The 20,786-nt window shown below is 40.4% G+C and overlaps 1 protein-coding gene across 23 annotated transcripts in view; it reads left to right on the forward strand.

Annotated features, from left to right (window-relative positions):
• Positions 1-20,786, forward strand: part of RBFOX2 (RNA binding fox-1 homolog 2) — a 177,987-nt gene that overhangs the window by 88,034 nt on the left and 69,167 nt on the right. The gene's annotated exons all lie outside the window — the stretch shown is intronic.

Consider the following 20,786-nt stretch of genomic DNA (forward strand, 5'->3'; position numbering starts at 1 on the left):
ATGAAATTATCTCCTTTGTTTATACTTAAAATGCACACATTCAAGACAGTTGCTGCTGCTCCCCTGTTGCAGGATTATTCTCATTCTCTGCCTGCCTACACTACAAGTAATGTATTGCATGCTCCTCTTATTCTTTCCCCCTTATATAAGTTTGCCCTTATATCTGCTAACACTCTCAAGCACTTTTCTGTGTTATAATTCACCCTTTATCATGGTTATCATGTACACTTGAAATAAGGCCTTTCCTGATGCAGTTTCATTTTCCTCCCTTGTTTTTGATGGCAGAATTCACACTAATCTGCTTCCTTCTCAGTAAAGATTGTCACTGTCAAATCATCTCATTGTCTGAGTTTGACCTTCAGTCGACTTTACCAATGGTCCCTGGCATGGCATAGGGTTTTGCTAAAAGTTAATTGGTGCTATAGCATGTGGCATGCATTGTTTTGAACCATCTGGGTTTATATCTATTCCATGTGCTACAGGGCTCCCTTGTGTAGACAACATTGTTCCTGTCGCACTAGATCTTCCTAATGATCATACTAGTTTGACTTCATCTTTTAGAAATGTTTAGATATTGTGGTTAAGTGCAGGCGATTGACTTAATAATTTAAATTCAAACAATCCAGCTGATTTCGGAGAAGTGTAATAAAGGCATGCTGGTGCTGTTGCTGGGAAAAACCCATACCTGCAGGCCACTTTTCTAAGAGGAAATGAACAATAGCACCCTTGCCTGAAATGTAGGGATATATTAAAACCTGTTAATTGCAGCTTGAAGAAAACTACTTACAGGAGGCCTAGGCATGCCAGATCCTAGAGGGAATCCTTGAAATCCCTCCTTGCTGGGGATTTTAAACTGGTCTGGATCAGGACAGATTGTTTTATGCCCTTGTTGCTCCATAGTCTCAGGAAGTCGGAAGCTGCTTTTAATGAGCCTAAGCTGGGAAGTTGTATAAAGGGGAATCTGATACACCAGTGCCATTTGCTCAAATCTGTGTCCCAAGAGTAAGCTGTAGCAATCTAATAGATTTCTAGTTGTGGAAATAAGGTAGCTTAGAAAGATAGAGCTCAGGACTGGGGATTGGTAGATCAGGGTTCTATTTCTGGCTGTTTCGCTGGAAAGTCTGTTGCAGCCATTAGATTAATACTGTTGCAAACATGCAAAGTATTGGTTCGATATCCTTTGAAGAAGAGGTCCCAACATGATTTATTAGCTTAATGGACTGTGGAGAGTTGGCCAGAGTCATTTACAGATAAAGGCACATGATGGCTCCCTGTGGAAGCGCATCTTCTGGCTATACTGATAAAAGCATGAGTTCTTCACGATGGCTGAGATTACAGTGAATTAATACTGTGCATCTTCTAATTGGAAAGCTTGGCCTGCTTGTGAGAAAAGTAATTGGAGGACATGATATGTATATGTGGGCATTTCTGACCAATAGGGAGCTGATTTGCTGTCAGCTGCAGCTGCTTCCTTCTTCCTCTCCAGCTTCTATCCTTTTTTTGCCATTTCTTTCTATTTGCCTGGTTGCTTCAATATATTTTGATCTTAAAAAAAGAAAAAGAGAAAAGTGTATGTGCCAAGGTCACCCAAATTGTCTAAGTCAAGTTGACTTTAGTTGACTCTGTAAATTAAGAAGTGTGGAATTATTACTCTGCCCCCACAGTTTCTGCGGCGTTACCATACATTGAATGCACCCTTTCAAGCATAATATTTGCACTGACATTCCCAGAAGCTGCTTTTTAAAATGGATGCAGAGTTCTTCAAGCTGCTGAACTCTTTGTTAATATCAAGTATTCTGACTGAATGGGAGTAAATCATAGAATGCAAACCTGTGCCTGGAAAATTACCCCCTTCTCCAAACACAGCCCTTTTCTCCCCTAAAACGTTTCCCTCCAAATTTCTTCAGCAAAGCCACTACAGTCTTACCTCCCACATCTTTTACTTTGGTGAACCTTCCCCCATTCTCACTGCTACCCTGAGGGATGCTGTGGTTTTCTAGCCAAGCCCATATACACCCAAGTCATGATGCTCACGCAAGATGACAGGAGCTGCATTAGGAGTGCAGAATTACTTCCCAGTCTGTATGAGCTAGTTGCACCTTATGAGTTGTTATTGCAGGGTCAAACATTCCCTGGTGTGGGAATTAAGGGTTTTCTAACCCTGCCACGAGCAATTGTTTAATTGTTTTTCCTTTCTCTGGGTTCTCTTTAAAGTGCATAATGACCCTACCCCTGTTGATCTTGCTGGTGTCATGTCTGCAGGGAGAATGGACTCTGTCAGCTGAGTTATTAGTTCTGGCTTAGTTATGCTCTTCCTTAGCTTAGTTAGGCTTTGCTGTATCAGCCAGAGAACACTGACCTGCTCTTCTCCAACTTGAAATAATAATCACTATTAACTTGCAAAATAATCCATTATACGGTAGCCACAGAATACAACATTAGTTATTTAAAAACTAGAGAGTGTATAGGAAGGCTATGGTTTAGTCTGCAATAAAAAGGTGACACCAACATTCCCCAATCTGGTGCCTGCAAAATGATATGGACTACAAATCCCATCAGCCTCAGCTAGCACAGCGTTGGGGAAACCGTACACAGAAACTTAGTGACTGCTTCACAACAATTGGTTTCTGTAGCTCAGGTGATGGAGCATGAGACTCTTAATCTCAGGGTTGTGGGTTTGAGTCCCACATTGGGCAAAATATTTCTGCACTGCAGAGGGTTGGACTAGATGACCCTTGTAGTTCCTTCCAATTCTACAATTCTTTGGTTTTTTCCTTCAATATCTGCCACAACCTGATAATGTGCAGGGCGTGATGTGAGACATACTTGGGAGTAAGTTTGTGCACGTGCATGTGTGTTCAGTGCACTTTTTATAAAAAGAAGTCTTTGTATATTTTATGGAATGCTAAGTCCTTTCCAGTGTTTCTGACAAATCACTTTAAGAAGCATGTCAAGTCAAGATCAGTAATCTATTGTGGATTGATAGTGAGAGTGTTTTTTTTTTAATCCTATGACGACAGTAATAAGATTCTGCTTTAGAGACCGTATTCACATATAGATTTTTGGTCTGCAGCAACTATCTTTGGTTGACTTTACTTTTGTTGGAATTTTGGGGCACTTGGAGGGTTTAGTGAGTCTATTTAGTTATTTACAATTCAGTTAAAACATTTTAATCAACTATAAAGGTTCTCTTGATGGGTAAGCAGATTTTAAAGCATTTAAAAATATTTTTTAATAGCATTGCTTATAAAAACTGCAGTTAAGAACCATTTTAAAAGAGGTAAATCCCTCATCTATTATGATGCCTTCTGTGACATATCATCTAAAAAAAAAATTCTTAGACCTGTTGTTTTTCTCACGTGCAGAATTAATTAATTAATTGACTTCAACTCACAAAACTAACCAACTAAGATTTATGTAATCATTATACAGTCCCTGTTATTGTTTTGCTTGTACAGGGTAGACTGAACCATTGTTTTAGCCAGTTTTGCTTCAGTTTCTAATCACCACACCTCCTACATCAAACAGTACAATTCTTAGCACTCTTCATTCTACTATCTTCCGCATCAAAACTGGACGTAACACAGGTAAATAAGAATAAATTGGGTTAAAAAATCTGTCAGCTGTAAGGTGCCCTTTCCTCAGAGTCTGGGTGGCAGCTTCTTAATACAGAGGTAGCACATAATCTAAGGAAAGGGAACTGGCACATGGATTCAGGTCTCATTTTGTATGCAGCAGAGATGCACCTATGTAGATTCAAAGGTGAGAGTGGGAGAAGGGAGCAAAGGGAATGATCGCATAACCAGTTAGAAGCAAGGTGATTCTGATGAGAAGAGGAGAGGAAAAACATTAGCGCAGTTAATGGGAACTTGAAAGAGATGTAGGGGAAGAATGACAGAATCAGTACAAAGACTCCACCAGCATAGAAAGAGGTGATTTTAATATTAGCACTGTGTGAGAGTGTCATTGCACCTATATATGTTGTCCTTGAAAATTTACTGAAGCCATAATCACACATAGCATTAGTAGTGTAGTAATCTCACCCCTGTTGAGTTCTCCTGCACTGGTAAAGTATTTATATAAATATTGGACCCATGTGGGCAGGGACAACAACATGAATGTGATATGCATGTGTGGCAGTACATGGAGACCCAATTGTTCCCTCTTTGTTGTACCATCCATAGTCCAAGTCCTCAAAGAGCATTCTTCTGGTCTACACAGCTGTGGTTGCTCCCCTGAATGCTCATCAGAAAGCCAGGTCTCCACAGTGTTAGAAACTCAGATTTATAAGCTAGGTGCCAAACAACACCTTAAATCTAGGTTACGGTCGCCACAATGGAATTTCTGTTCTCTAGGGGGTTAGACTAGATGACTCTCGGGGTTCCTTCCAATGCTGTGATTCTATGATCCCAACTACATTGCTTGATTTTAGCTTGTTCTTACAACAGTTCACTTGTCCTGGTATGCAATAAGGAGAAACAAACACAGTGGAAATGGAAATTGTATTAACCATGAACTAAGACAAAGGTTTTTAAACTGTGGCTAATTTCAAAACAAAAAAAATTCCATCCAGTAGCACCTTAAAGACCAACTAAGTTAGTTCTTGGTATGAGCTTTTGTGTGCATGCACACTTCTTCAGATATGGCTACCTATCTGTAACTGTGGCTAATTTGTAACACTGTGCACAAAGGGCACATGAATTGTCATGTGCCGGTATGAGTACTTGTATACACACATGGAAAACAGCTTGCTTCCTATATATTAAAATATATATTTTATTAGGCTTGCAATCCGACTGTTCCCTACATTTCAGTTGGTCCATGACAATCTCCTAATGAATATCACTGGTGCAGATGTGGCTATTTAATCAAATTTAAATGAACAATGTGCAGAAAGTATGTGTTTTTCATATGTGTATGTGTGTATACATGTGTATCTTTACCTCTTTTAAGATTTAGTACAATAAGAAGCAGAAGGTCAGAAAAATACTAACAGATATCAAATCATAGCATGACTCTCTTTCCACATCAACACTTTTTTAGGACTGCTTCAAACATCACAGCTGTTCTATGTGGTTAGCAGTGACACGTGAGAAATTGCGTGCAAACTACATAAAGAATACCATATGTGATTCCACTATTGGCTGTGGCTTTCCAGAGTTGGAAATGTAGCAAAATAAATGCATGTGTGATCATTGCGTGGAACAGTTGGCATGTAGCTTGCATTCAAGTTCTTAAGCTGAAGTGCTTATCCTGTAGGAGTTAATGTCTGAAGAAACTCTGGGAGAATGGCACTGTTTTTGAAAATCATACTGAGTTTTCCTCACTGGAATGAAATGTTTCTGTTTTTGTGTGAGAGAATGAATCTTTCTTGAGAGTCTCAGAATTCTCAGAGTGTTAGGTACTGATGGGCTAAAGAGATAAGAGCTATAGCTAGATGATAGGTGGAGACAGTGCAACAGCAGTTTCTTTTTGTTTTCTTCCCCATAGATAAGGAAGCCTATTAGTCCTTTTGTAAACTAAACCCCAGTGCAGAAATAGTGCAGCTCTGATGCGGGGACTAAAATTACTTTGCTCCAATATAAATTATATGCACATCTGGCAAAAAAAGAATTCAACAAGAGGCTTAAGTTGGGAGGACCCTGAGGAATAACCTGAGTGGGATGGTTGTCTGAAAAAACTAGGTATGCTTTTGTTATTTAATAGTAAGCAGTGAATCGGAAAGGAATAGCTAGTGATTAAGCTGTGAAATGCCATCCGATATCTGGATATGAATTGTATTTATTTGAACAGACGGCAGAGGATTGCAGTGACTTCAAATGAGAAATTTTCTACTGTACAGGGTTACTTTAAGGTGTCACACATCTTTCCATATGACGATAGTGCCAGGCAAGAACTTTAGAAAGGAATTGGTGATACACATATAATGTATTGTTGAATGAGTAACTTCCAAGTTCATTATCATTCTGGAAGCTGGTTCAGATAAACATTAGAGTGCTTGACATTCATAAGCCAAGTAAAGAAAAATGGGAGTCCTCTGAATTGTGTTATTTATTCTTGCACTAAGGAGAGAGAAAAATGGCATATTAAATCATTTTTTAGATGAGTATGTGTGACATATTGCACATATGAATAATTGGTTTAAAGGTGTGATCAAATTGCTTCAGTATTTAATTCACCTGTAAGGAGATCTTCACATACACCTAATTTGTTAATTTTTCCAGCTACCTGTCTAGTATGAGATTGTGATTAATTCATCATTGCAATATGTGTCTTTGCAGAAATATATATGCATATATATAAAACCCAGTAAATACTCACTTTTCCTATTCACTGAGACTCTGAATTCTGGCTGCTGCATCATATCAGATCTATAGCTTTATCTGACCTCCCAGCTCCTTCAGACATTTTCAGTTCCTGTTCAGCCTTCTCTAGACTTGCCTCCAGCATCCATAGCAACTCCCTTTATCCCTGCCTTGCACAAAGTCTGTTCCTTTCAGTTCCTGTATATTACCCCAAATAATGTGCTTTGTTCTGAAAGCTTTGGCCACTTGGATCTCCCTCTTGTGCTCCAGTTTTTCGTGAACAATCGGTGTGTAGGCTGAGAGAGTAATGCGTCATTGCACACAGAAAAGTCCTCTAAGCAGTAATATCCAGTCACAATGGCATAGGGGCCTCTTCAGATAATATTAGTGAAATGCATGGGACTGCCCTTAAAGATGTCTCTTATGTTTCAGCTGCTGCAGAATGCTGTGCTTTGGAGACATAATCATTAGCATTGTCACACTGGCTTTTAATTAGCATCCAAGTTCTTCATAGATTGGGACCCATGTACCTGCCTCTTTCAGTAGGAGCCTCCATGATTTCTGTGCTTCTGTTCTGTCTACATTTCTTGATTGAACGAAAATAAAACATTGGCCACAAGGATTAGAGTCTTTGGCTATGAAATGAACTGCAGTAGAAGGCACTGGGTTGGTTTGGCACTTGTTTTTTTCTCTCTCTGTGTGTAGCTGCTGCTGATTTTATATTGTTTTCATTTGTTTTTATATGAACTGTTCTGTGTTGTGAAAGGATGGCACATAAATGTATTAAACAAAGTTTTAAAACCTCCTTGTAATTTTATATTGGAATGGAAAAGGAATGTTTGGATACCAACCCTTCTGTCCCCTCCCATCTCTCCATTGAGGATGGAGGAATGCTGCCTTAACTTAAGGACCTTGTGTTTGTTTGAGTTCAGGGTCTGTCAGTTTATTTGGTGTTTGAGGAAGGAGCGGTAAACTCAAGGCCTGTTCAACATTTCTCCCAATCTCAAATCCAGGGTGCATGAAGTATAATTTGAACTGGAGCCTTTTACTTCTAATCACTTCCATCCATGAGGTCTACAAATACAGAAACCCTTACTAGGTTGGGTTTTAGTATGCCTCGAGTACAGTTACTGCTAGGGCTTATAATTCATTTAATTGATCTTGCAGTTTTTAAAAATGAAAGGAAAATGTGGTGTTTCTCTTATGAGTTTGGAAAAGGACGTGCAGAATAACAAATGGACAGAACTTTTTCTTCTAGCAACTGACTTGTAATGAATGCTCAGGTAGTCTCATTACCTTTAACCTTGATACTAAAACAGGACATTTTTGCTGGCAGCCCCATGTAGTGTCTAATTCCACCCTTTGTCATAACCATATTAGAGGGTTACTGTGATGCTTAAACACTGATCTGAAAGAATCTGATATACATACATTAAATAAATAAGTTGTCCTCTGCCTCACCGTAGGCAGAAATCTGTTTTTCTAAAATCACCCATTTTGAAGTGAAGGAAACAAAGAGTGCTTCAGTAGCTAACTTGATTTACTAAACTAGATCACTCCCTTGAAATTCTAGAATGAAAGGAGTAGTATGCCAGTGCTATAAAATAAAACCAGTTATGCAAAAGACATAAAGAAAATAGGCTCTTACTAATAGGAAGCATGTAGCATTTTTTTGTCAGAAAGCTTTTCACAAATGTTATCTTGCAGAGCAAGAGAATTACTGTCGGGTGAACAACAAATAACACAGTGTAGGAAGAGAAATAGTTGGGGGTGGTCAGCAGACTTGCCTCTGGGTTAAGTGGTTCGTAATCTGGCACAGAAGGCTGCATTCAAGATTTCATATTATTAAAAAAAGAACCTAACCTTTGGGGAGGAACCTAGTAGCATAAAGATGATAGAAATTAATAACGTGTGGCTTTAATATATCTATTCTTTTGGATTAAAAAGATGAATAATTTGGGTGGAGGGGAGCTGCTTTGATGTTTCCATAGAAGTGGCCATGGTAATATAATCAATTGGTGTCTGTTCCACAATATGGTAGGGCTGCGTCTTCCAACTCTTCCTTCAGCGCATTGCCGGCTCTGCTGTTTGGAAGGTAACTGAAGCTGCAACAATCACAAACTGTTGGATTTCTCAGGTGCCCAGTGGAGGCTTCAGAAAGGAGGGGGCATTGGACAAGATGCGGTCGTGGCCTTCCAGTATTAGTGTATGCTTTTATCCTAATAGAGTTCTTATTGGGATGGCTGTGTCCTGAAATATTTATTGGCCTGTTTAAATATTAAATGCCATGAAGGCCGTACAGCATGATGGTAATTCTGGTGCCTCAGGAGATGGATGGGTCTGCACGTTGGCCCTTTATTATCACTGGAGGAAACATATTTTGCTACTCTTCTTTCTGTTACCACCCAAGTAGTACCTTAATGCATTTCCTTTCACCCCAAGGCTCAACTTTTCTGTTAAGACCCCCATCTTAGTACATCTGTTGGTTAACAGATAATCTTGTTTCCAAACCTGTATCCTGCGGTGTGTTGACTCACTAAGCTAGCCTGTGAGCTCCTGCTCTTGCTGTCTTGGCAGCAGTTAGTGGAGTGGCAAGATTCAAGGAGCAAGGTGAAGCATTAACAGAGGTTGGCTGAAGCTAGTCCCTTGGCTAATCAGACAAAAAGTGCAAACCCCATTCTCAGCTGAAATCTCTTCTAGGATTTCAGACTTTATCATGAAGCTAATTATGCCTTATTTTGTATTTAGTTGGGTCTCTTGGGTTTGGCTAGAGTGCGTAGTGGCATATATCCCAAGCCTTTGCCTGCTATTGCCACGTTTAAGACCAACTGTGTACAGTGGTACCTTGGTTGTCGAATGGCTTGGCTCCCGAACAAATTGGCTCCCCAATGCCGCAAACCCAGAAGTGAGTGTTCCAGTTTGCGAACGTTTTTTAGAAGCCAAACGTCCAACGTGGGTTCCCCAGCTTCTGATTGAGTGTAGAAAGCTCCTGTAGCCAATTGGAAGCCGCACCTTGGTTTTCGAATGGTTCCAGGAGTTGAACAGACTCCCAGAATGGATTAAGTTCAACAACCAAGGTACTACTGTATAGGAATCCCCACTGTGTTCACAGCAGGAAGGGCTTGGGTACAACACTATAAAATCATCGTGGTCAGTAGAGCCTCCCAGAATCAAGCACTGTCATAGTAGACACTCGGAGAAGTAGACTGCAGCTAGATCAGCTGCTGACTAAAGAGATTTATCATAATGTTAAAACAGGATTAGAATGTTCTAATCCCGGTTTAGCCATGAAAACCTACTGGGATGCTGTGACTTATCATGCAGATGGGCTAAGAAGTGCATCAGATTGCAAACATAAATTGTTTGAATCTATGGTGGTTTCTAAAGTGAAGGCTGGTGTGTTGAAGAAGCTATCACAGATGGTCTTTTGGATTCAGGAAACAGGAGTGTGTGTCAGTTCAACTAAGTCTTTTGAGGTTGAGGGCTATGCCTAGATTGTGTTCTTGATTGTACATGATCTTTCACAGTGATGTAGGTTTCGGATGCATCAGCCTCGGTTTCCAGGGTATCTATATTCCAAGGAGTGTGATGCTGTTTATCTGGAAGAAGTCATTTGTATCTTTTGCTGCTTTTGAAAAGAGGCTGTTGAGGATAGCTGTGGGGCTTCGTATAGATTATCATTGCAGCAGAGCTGGAAACTGTGACAGAATTGCCAGATAAGCTCAGTGACCCTTACAAGTAAGCATTAAACCACTTTAAATATGCATCCATGTTGAGAGTTTGTACAAGTTTAACAGAATGAATTGTTACCAATGCAGTTGAACTAAAGTTTTTCCCATGTGCAGAAGCAGGACTGAGGGAAAGGCCTCGATAACTTCTGTTGGAATTATCTTCTCTGGAAGTTTTCAAGGCCTTTCAGCTGCCATTAACTATGTAGTATTAAGTACAGGCCAGTATATTTCCCCCAAATAGACATTAGATGCTGATTTTGTGTTTCTCTGGCAATGTACAGTATTTGCAAAACTGTGTAACCTTGAACTAGCCATACTTTTAAGGGTACAACATCAGAATACTGAAAGGAAGGTATAGTGTAATAAAAATCCACTAAGTTAATGGGTTGAATAGTTGAATACCACCTATACTGTTTTAGAGTAAGCCCACAATTTACGCACATTTAACTTGTGTGCATTCAGCTTTGTATGTGTGGCAAAAAAATAAAATAAAAGGGGGAGGGGTTCTGAGGAAAATGACCTTGGTAAACCCACCTGCCATTGAACCCAGTGTGTTTTGGCTATACGTGATTTTGGCTTTTGGCACGTTCCCCAGAGCGTAGCCCCACGTAAGTTGCAGGCTTACTGTACTCATTCCCTCAAAAGATGAAAAAGAGGGGGTTCAAAAAGCTGCTTTCCCAGCTGGTGGTGGAAGAAATTACAAAGAAAACAGGTAGAGTGTGAGACAGATTTGGCAGCTAAGTTTTGTTTGTTCGCTTAAAATAGTATATATAGAGGTGCTTTTTACATTCTGGCACTTAATTTATTTTGCCCCTTTTGGTTTTTCTGGTGTTTGCATTTGTGCTTACATTAAGACTCTTTGGTATGTACAGGTTTGGATTTTAGTTTAAAAAAATAAAAACAAACAAACAGTTGAATTGTGTGTTTTATTCTAAAAGTAGGTATGTAAACTGCCCAGAGGACTTAGTTTATCAGCAGTATAGAAATCTTACCACTGCAACTGTTCACATAGTATATGCATACAACAGTATCAAACTCTATAATAAACAATAAGTTAAAAGGCTGGTTAAAAGCTTAATACCAGGGAGCAGAGAAAGCGGTTCCAAATAAGGCATCACCAGAATGCCTGGACAATTGGAAATGTCTTATTCCAAAGGCAGGATACTACCACCAAAAAGGTGCTGACCCTTCTGACCACATAAGAGATCTCCATTAAAAGTGGTGCATAGACAAGCGCATCTACAAAAGATCTCAATATCAGAGCAGGCTGGCATGGGAAGAAGTGTTCCTTTATGTATATGGGTCCCAAGGCTTTTAGGGTTTTAAAGTACAGTAAATTTGTGTTTGGGAGCAAATAGGCACCCAATTTAATTATTTCATAATAGATGTAATATGAACAGCACTCACTGACAAAGTGTTAAAGCTTCTGTCTGAGTCATTTCACCATATATAAAGTATGACACTACTCCAGTGTAATCCAGGTGGTTACTAGAGCTTGCTTCACTGTAGCAAGACTATCCCTTTCCAAGAGTGGACTGACCACCTAAATCTGGTGAAAGATGCATTGACCTACCAAGGCCACTTGGGCTTCAGTTGACAATGCTGCATCAAGAAGTACAGGCGGTGATCATTTTTCATATGTTTGATTGGCATGTGACCGCTGATGCGCACAGTTTTTGACTCTGGGTGGGCTTAAGTGCACATCACCAATGTGCACAATGAGCTGGATTGCAACCCTTGTGCAAATGAGGAGTTGCCTGTATTTCCGAACTGCATGCCTCTTCCATGGTGTGTGTATGTGTGTGTGTTTTGTTATTGGAGCGCAGTTACAGTCTCCACCTGTCATCCCTTCCATTGCCCCTCTATGACAAAGATATGTGGTATTGTTTCCCGGGAAGGAGAGTGATTGCCTTGGGGTAGTTTAGCTCCTATCATCCCTTCTGCTTTGTGCTGCATTTTTGTTGTGCTGGGACTGATGCATGTGCCTCTGCATATGCAGCCTCCAGCAACAGTAACATGGGAATGAAAGCTTTAGAAACTGAAGACTCCAAGAGGAGTGAGGCTTTACATAAAATGTGCTACGTTGCACGTGCATACCTTTCCCCCAGAAGGGAAACGGAGTAATGTCTGTAGAGCCTAGGCCCACATCTTTTTTTCAAGCTCAGCAGCCCTTTCCAAGACATCCAACATTCACCAATTAATTCCATATGCTTATCTTCCCCCCTCTTTCCCATTCCGTCCTTTCCCCACCTCCTGTTTTAACTGGCTGCTGATTCTTAAGGTTTCTGCCCAATCCTTGATTTTTACTTGGAGTTGCTCTCTGTAAAAGTAGGAAGGACAGGAGGACAGTCTATACTGGTTCTAGCAACATGAAGAGGTATAAATGATTATTTGATATATATGAAATTTAACAGATGCACTGAGTACTAAGGGGCTCTTTGTTCCTTACACCAAAAGATAACACAGAGCCTAGGTTAAAAGAATCATATGAGACTTCCAGTAGTGTCTTAGGGACCAAGTTCTAAATAATCTGTTGACCCTCTATCAGGAATTATCTTTCCCATTAATTCTGTTAAATCTATCATAGCATTTGTATATCTAATCATGTTTTGGAGATGCTGGTCCATACCAGATGTCGACTAGAAGCTCTGTGATCATTGAATGATTTTTGGATTCATTAATTGATTGATTATTGCATTTATTCCTTATCTTTCCTTCAAGGAGCTCAAGGTGCTCAAGGTTCATCCCCTCCCCCATTTTATCTTCACAACAACCCTGTAAGAAAGTTTAGGCTGAGAGATGATGACTGGCCCAAGGACAGCCAGCGCACACCATGGCAGAGTGAGGATTTGAATCTTGGTTTCCTGGGTCTTAGTCCAACACTCTAACCCTACACCACCCTGGCTCTTTCTATAAAGAACCACAACTTGCCTCTTTCTGTACACAATCCCTCATGTTATCATCTTTTGTTTTCCCATTCTTGCTTTGTGGCTATGATTTCTGTTGGGACTTTGTTTTTTGTCCTGTGCTTGAAGATTAGCAATACACCAGAACTATGGAAATGCCAGATTCCTAAAAATAGTTTGTATGAAGTAAGGGTTTGTCCAGTTAAGTTGTAGAATCGAGTTGTGGTTGACCCTGACTTATTATTTGGATAGGTTATAACCCCCTAGAACAGGCTGTAGTACTGACACACATTCATCCTGGAACAAACTCTTCCTTCTCCTCTGTTTAATTAAAACTGTAAACATTTGGGGACAGGGACCCTGCTGCTTCTGTGTTCTGTACAGTTTATTGTACACTGTTGAAGCTAAATGAGTAATAGTGACTTCAACCAAGCGGTAGATGTTTTGCATTGGCAAATACCATAAAAACTTTTCAAGGTTCGGTCATGGTTCCAAGGAGCCCCATTGTATGGAGAGTCAGTGTACTTCAATAAGTACATAAGTTCATGGAATCTTTCTGTATAAATGTTGGGGATAATGGCAAAAGATTCCTCTTTGTTCTTACTGTATCTGGTTAGTATTATTGCTGGATTACAGTGAAGAGTGCTTCCAGCTACCTATTATTTGACGGGATTAGTAGTTCTTTGGTGACTGGCATGTAGACATGCTAGCATGCCAGACGTGTGAAAGTTGTACATTAAGTGCCACCCTGGGCTCCTTTGGGAGGAAGGGCAGGCTATAAATTTAATAAGTAAAGTGCCTCAATCTCAATACTTGTTACTGCTAGTTCTGGCAGGATCAGTATGAAGGTAGTTGGCGGGCAAAAAACAGCCATGGCACAGAACAAAAAATGATAGTTACGAACTTCCATGACAACAGGTACCTCTTTTGTGCTGAGAAGCCTCACTGAGGAAAACTGCGTTTCACCCCACAAAACAAATTTTCTCTTGAATTTAACCCGTATGTTTAGACTTTTAATTCCCTAGAGGGGTTTTTTAGCAAAATGAACAGAAACAAATATACAACAGTTGGTGATGATTATGAGTTGGTAGACAAACCTTGTGTATGATGCAGGTAGGGGGAAACTGAGCGCGCTGGAAACAGAAGGTTGGTTCAGAGAGATGGCATCCATCAAGGGCAGGGCAGCTTCTCAAGCCAGGCTATTCCAAAACTAGCTCATATACCTTTGATGCTGAAGACACTTCCATATTTATAGACCAGTGGGTTAGTATCTGGAACCATTCAAGACTTCAAAATTCCTGGGGCCCAATGTCGTTAAGGTAGAAGGCCTGAATTGGGACTGAATAGTTAATAGGTTGGGGCTCTTTTGAGGGAGGGAGTTTGTTTCAAACCCACAGCTTTATTTATTTGTATTTGCTCTGATTCGCCTCCTATTCCATTGACTGTTGGTGAATTACAGCAACTGCAGAGCAGCACAACTTCCCCCCTAAAAACATAACACTTTCCAAACATTTTAAAGTAAGACTCATTTTTAAAGTATGACTCATGGCCAGTGAATTAGTTTAAAGGAGCTACCTTTAAGCATACGTGAGCGCTGGAGATACTGATGAGAAGAGAAGGTTATTGAATTGCCATTTTCCATCCTGACATGTGAAAGGTGGTGATAAGACTTCACATGTGCAGTAACTGAATGCTAGAGCCTCGTGGCCATTGAATTAGGTCATGCATTTCTTGAGGTGGGACAGAGTTGATTGCAACTTTTGTTTGTCAGGCGACAGATTGAACACAAAATTCCAATCAGAAAAACAGAACAAACTGCAACATTATCAACTGTGCACAGAGCAAATAAGAGTACATTTCTGCATTTCCCCCACATTTATTCCTTTTAAGAGACGTTGATTTTGTGATCACCAAATTTGATTTCTGAGCAGAAACCTGATGCAAATCTGTATATTATGTGTCGCTAGTATTTCAGGGGGTAGGGGCAACCTGGTGTAGCTGAAGCAGAAATGGCTGCATTTATTTGGACAGCTTCTCCTTCTTTCCAGTCTGTACTGCTGATACTATAACTGCAATATTTCAAATATTCATAGATACCTTCACTTACAGTTCTGTTAACTAAGAAGTCAAAGGTAAGGGAAGAATAATAACCGATTGGATTAAACATTGACTTGAGTGATGCCCAGCTGCAAAGATTCCGCTTACATCATTATAGGCAGCATCAAAACTTTGTGAAGACTTGCACTGTTGCTTTATTGTTAGTTTACTACTGGAGTTATACTGCAAAGTGCTTCTACCATGGTTTGAGGGGTTCAGGATTTTCCTTTAAAGACAAAATCCTAGTATATATGGCACATGGTTCCGCCCCTTCCCACTTGAGAAGATTGGATAAAACAAGGCAAAATAAAAATGCTAATTCAAATGATGGAAAGTATCTAACCATTTTAGTAATAGTTCTACTTTAGTAACACAGTAGTTAGCCAGCACTTTGCTGATGTGTAGGCAGAATGAAGACAAGTCAAACAAGACTGTCCATAGTAGAAATAAGTTGTTGGAAAAGGATAGTACGAACTGAAGAACTGAAAGAGAGAAATAACCCATTTTAAGAATGCATCCTAACTTTCCATGTGCACAACTATCTTATATAGTAATCGCTAGTCAAATTTCCTTCTCTGCAAAAGAATAAAAACATAGCACCACCACTGTTGTTGCACCTCTTCTTAACAACTTCATGTTACATTTTGTGCATTAACTTTGACTATAGCTGCAAACCTTGATTTACAGGATTGCTATATTTGTTGGGAGTGAGGTCCCCCATACATTCTCAGTGCTGCTTTGATGTAGGAAAAAAAATCAGGTTTTTAGCAGAAATTGGCTGTAGAAAGAAATACTGTGTAAGAAAGAAATAGAGTGTAAGGGCTTGTCCAGGCCTGTGCTTGTTCCACTGCTTTCCTCTGGGAAAATCTGATATTTACCACTGAATCGGAGCAAACATCAATTTGGTTTTCTGGGACTGACGTTTGTTCCAGTTCAGTGCTAAAGAGCAGGTTTTCCTGGGGAAAGGGGTGGGGAAAATGGAAAATTTTAGGCATCGCAAAACTGCTTAGTCCCGTACTTTCTAGACACAGGACAACTGGAAGTGTAGATGAGACCTAAGTGTAGTTGCAGACTGGTTAGAACAATCAAAACAATAAATAAACTATTTTCCTTTCCATTTTTTCTTAGAGTAAGATCACATTAATAGAATAATAATGTTATTATTTATACCCCTCCCATCTGGCTGGGTTTCCCCAGCCACTCTGGACGGCTCCCAACAGAGGACTAAAAGCAGAATAAAACTTCGAACATTAAGCAATTCCCTAAACAGGTGTCTTCTAAAATTCAGATAGTTGTTTATTTCCTTGGCATCTGATGGGAGGGTGCCACTACCAAGAAGGCCCTTTGCATGGTTCCCTATAACCTCACTTCTCGCAGTGAGGGAACCACCAGAAGGCCCTTGGACCTGGAGCTCTGTCTGGGCTGAACGATGGGGGGTGGAGACGCTCCTTCAGGTATATTGAGCCGAGGTCATTTAGGGCTTTAAAGGTCAACACCAACACTTTGAATTGTGCTCAGAAACGTACTGGGAGCCAATGTAGGTCAGGTTTTCCCTCATAATTTTAAGCAAGGTGAAAGTGCTATGGAATGTATACTCAGTTGAAAATTGAAAGGCTTTTTTTGTTCCTTATTTTATTACTTTGAATGGAATATTGAGAGCACCATTACACTGTATGTATGCATTTGATGTGTGTATATATAAGTATATAAATCTAATCAATCCACCAGCTATGTCTCAACATTTAGTTATTACTTTTTTAGCTCAAATTGCAGAACAGTTGTGAGAAACCTGTGCCTCCCACTTCAGATATTGCTAGACACCATTTCCCATCATTCCTAACCATTGACCATGCTGGCTGGGGCTGGTGGGAGTGGCAGTTCAGCATCAGCTAGAGGACCACAGGTTTCCCACTCCTGCAGTGCGAACAAAAGGAAGTTGGGGGAGGGAAGCCTGTTTCATATATAAGCTGGAAGATACCACTGAGACTGGCAGCTGGAAAACAATTATATTGGTGGCTTAGAAATGCAGAGACAGCACTTTACGTGAAGGTAGAAAACATGGTGTTTTTGTCCTGTAGGGATTCAGTAAATAAAACTGGTCGAGATTGTGTAGGCTATCTGTATGCCTTCTGTGCGCTGCTATCATTGAATGCCCTTCTCCTTCTCCCTGCTACAGGCATGCATGATCACATGACTCCCAGGGGACACTGGCCAGATATGCTCGTGTCAGAACAAATTTGGAATTCAGCCAGTATCTGAATGACCTGGCGTTAGCTAGATGTATTCTGAATTTAACATAGTTTCATTTTGCCTAAAATGAGAGTTGCAGGCAATTTGATAATGCACAGAGAACGTTTCCTTAGTTCGTTTCAAGCCCTCTCCTGCTTCTGCATGTGTTCTTCTGCAAGACTATTTTGTACAGTGGTTCCCTTTGGAGAAAACCAACAGTGATCCTCTGTGCTATGCTAAAGCACAATTTCCCTGTCTCTGGGTTATGTTTCTCAGTGTTGCAACAAGCTGCGCTGCTTCAGATCTTTGAGTAGGCATATTATTTGCATCTACAGTGAGGATGCTTTATACAGCCTGCTGTATTTTTCATAGTAGGTGTACGGATATGTATTTCGTAATATATGAAGGGCATTGCAGGTACGCAGTGAAGGAACAGATACGTCGGTTTCCTCGTCTCTTTTTCCTGCAAAATAGAAAACAATCTTGTTGTCTTTCATATAGTACAAACTACATGTTTGTTTTCCAACCCTGAAATTGATCTTTTTGTTGGGAAAAAGTAACTTATAAAGCAGAACTGCAAATACAGTACAACCTAATCTCTCTAGGTTGCCAGAGGGAGGAACGTGAAAAATATCTGAGTTAAGCAGAGTGCAGTATAACTTAAGAGCTGATGTGTGTTGCGGGGAGGGAGTGGGAATCTTATGATGCAGCCTTTTTGGGATGGTTCCCCCTGGACTCCTTGTTTCTGGAAAACTAGCATGTCCATTAGAATAGCTCTAGTCCCCCCGTCCCCCCGCCTTTTTCCTTTTATTGTGGAGAACTATTCAGACTGAGGGACGCGGGTGGCGCTGTGGGTAAAACCTCAGTGCTACGGCTTGCCGATCGCATGGTTGGCGGTTCAAATCCCAGCGGCGGGGTGAGCTCCCGTCTTTCGCTCCCAGCTCCTGCCCACCTAGCAGTTCGAAAGCACCCTTAAGTGCAGGCAGATAAATAGGTACCGCTTTATAGAGGGAAGGTAAACGGCGTTTCCGTGTGCTGCGCTGGTGCTGGCTCGCCAGAGCAGCTTCGTCACGCTGGCCACGTGACCCGGAAGTGTCTCCGGACAGAGCTGGCCCCCGGCCTCTTGAGTGAGATGGGCGCACAACCCTAGAGTCGGACACGACTGGCCTGTACGGGCAGGGGTACCTTTACCTTTATTCAGACTGAAAGTCCTCTGCCATGTTGCTTGGTGACACAGTTCCAGAAGGGCTATACCATATGATGATAATTGTAGAGTTGGCCATCTAGTCCAACCCTGTAATGTAGGAATCACAGCTAAAGAATCCATGACAAATCAGCAAACTACCATATATCCTATTCTTTGTTGGTTTCAGCCAATTTTACCAGCGTGGTAGTCAACATGTTTGCTTGTATCTTTCATGTGTGGCGTTTTCTATGGTCCTCTCCAGCCAAATAAAATTATTATTATTATTATTATTATTATTATTATTATTATTATTATCATTATATTGGACAGCTACTGCAGGTCTGCAGGGCCAAGTTGCTTCTTGCTAATCATGAGTGAGAGGAATAATAATGCCTAAGCTGAAGTTTGCTTTTCCTTAGTTCCATAGGTGGCTGATGGTGCAATCCTACACATTTCTACTCAAAAGTCCCACTGAATTCAGTGGTCTGGCTCCTAAGTAAGTGGGTACAGGACGGCAGTTGGAGGCTTTTCTATTTCCTGACCATTATGTAGCTATCAGGGCCAGTGGATTTTTGCTGTGGTCCATGAATTGGAGAGATGAGGCCTTCCTCTGATGTGGGCAAAGGCAAGATATGTTCTTGATTTTCTGCAAGGAGTTTTGTTCTCCTTTGGCAAATGTTGACCCCAGTCATATTTTTGGGTAAACTGATCCAATTTAAAAGTCTCTGTTCAAGAGATTTTTTGCCTTTCTATGTGGTTCAGATCTAAGGCAGAAGGATTTTAACTAACTGTCTAATCTGAATTTAAACCTTAACATCCTTTTTATGTTCTCTGTGTAGCAGAGTCATTGTAAACGACTTGTGCTAGGGTGGGAGCCTTTTAGCGTTGTCTCCTCACAACTTAGCATTAAATTCTGAAGAATACCTTGTGCATTCTCCTGATTTCAGTATGCGGACTCTAAGAAAACCTCTTTTTGTTCAAGAGTGCATGTTGGGTGATGGAAATCATGTGCTAGAAATCATCATTCTAAAGTGCTAGAACTCGGCTGATGTTCTCTGGGTGGCTTTTAGCGTATCCGTTTAATAGCTGTCAAACATCTAATACATCTGAAGCAGCATTTGTGGGAAAGTGCTACTAGAAGCCCAGTGCACTGGCATGGCAATCTCTGTGGGTTACCACAAATTGGGATGAATATAATTAATGCATTGTTTGAAAGTAGTGATGCTTATGATTAGGGGAGAGAAAGTGCAGTGTTCTCAATGCTGCTGTTCATACCTTCCTCTCTTGGAAAAGCAGGCAAGGAGTGCCATTACAGTAAACTGGCACTGTGATTATGTGTTTGGTTTCCATTTGGCATCTTCAAAGCCTTTATTTCTAAAATGTGTTCTGCTGCCTAGCCCAAAGGTTATATAGCTTGACAATAAAGCACAAGTGATCCATGCAAAAGGTTCAGTAGCAGTTATGTATCTCCAGGGAGGAGGGGAAAATGCCTGTTTTGACCGGCAGCCACTCTCCCAGGTGTGAGGTGTGGGCTACCCATGACCCTCTAGGTGTTTCTGGACTTCAGCTTCCATCATTCCTGACCACTAGCCATACTGGGTGGGAATGATGGGACTTGGAGCCCAAGAACATCTCTACCCAAAGGCCACAGCTTCAGCTCCCCTGCTGTAAATATTACTGAGTTAGATGGGCCCAAAGTCTCAATTTAAGGCAGCTTCTTATTTCCTAGTGTTTCTGAAGAACCCCAGAATTTTTTTAAAAGATAAAATATGCCAAAATGCAAAACGTAAAAAGGTAAAAATTAAACATTCGTGCACAGAACCATTACAGTTAAGCAGTAATCTAGTAAGACCAGTACATTTTATAAAAACATGTAAAAATCTGCTAAAACCAAGCACTACCACATTAGTTCAAATACCTGCCTAACCTGAGGATTTTAAAAACGCTTTCTAAAGGTCAAGATGGGTTTAGCCTTATGAGGCTTGACAGATAGAAGGTTCTACTGAGGCTCAGGCAGTTTTAAAAGGTTCGGTCAAATGTTAAGGTTTTGATTTGTTAGAACAGCAAAAACACTTTAATCATAAAAACAAAATGTTTTGTTTTGTTTTGTTTTTTGTTTTGACTGCTGCTATGAAGATTTTTGTTGTGAAATAATGAAGTCAACTTAACTAATGTTATTATTTTTTTAAAAAAGTTTTTATCTTAGGGTGTCATTCTGAAACTCCATTGTCAGCTTACAGTTGCAATACTAAAACTAAAACTTATTATTTTAAACAAATTAATATAGATGGTGAAATTTTGTTTTATTTCTACTAAACTGTTGCAGGGTAAG

The sequence above is a fragment of the Podarcis muralis genome, chromosome 10, assembly GCF_964188315.1.
Source record: "Podarcis muralis chromosome 10, rPodMur119.hap1.1, whole genome shotgun sequence".
Classification (NCBI taxonomy): domain Eukaryota; kingdom Metazoa; phylum Chordata; class Lepidosauria; order Squamata; family Lacertidae; genus Podarcis; species Podarcis muralis.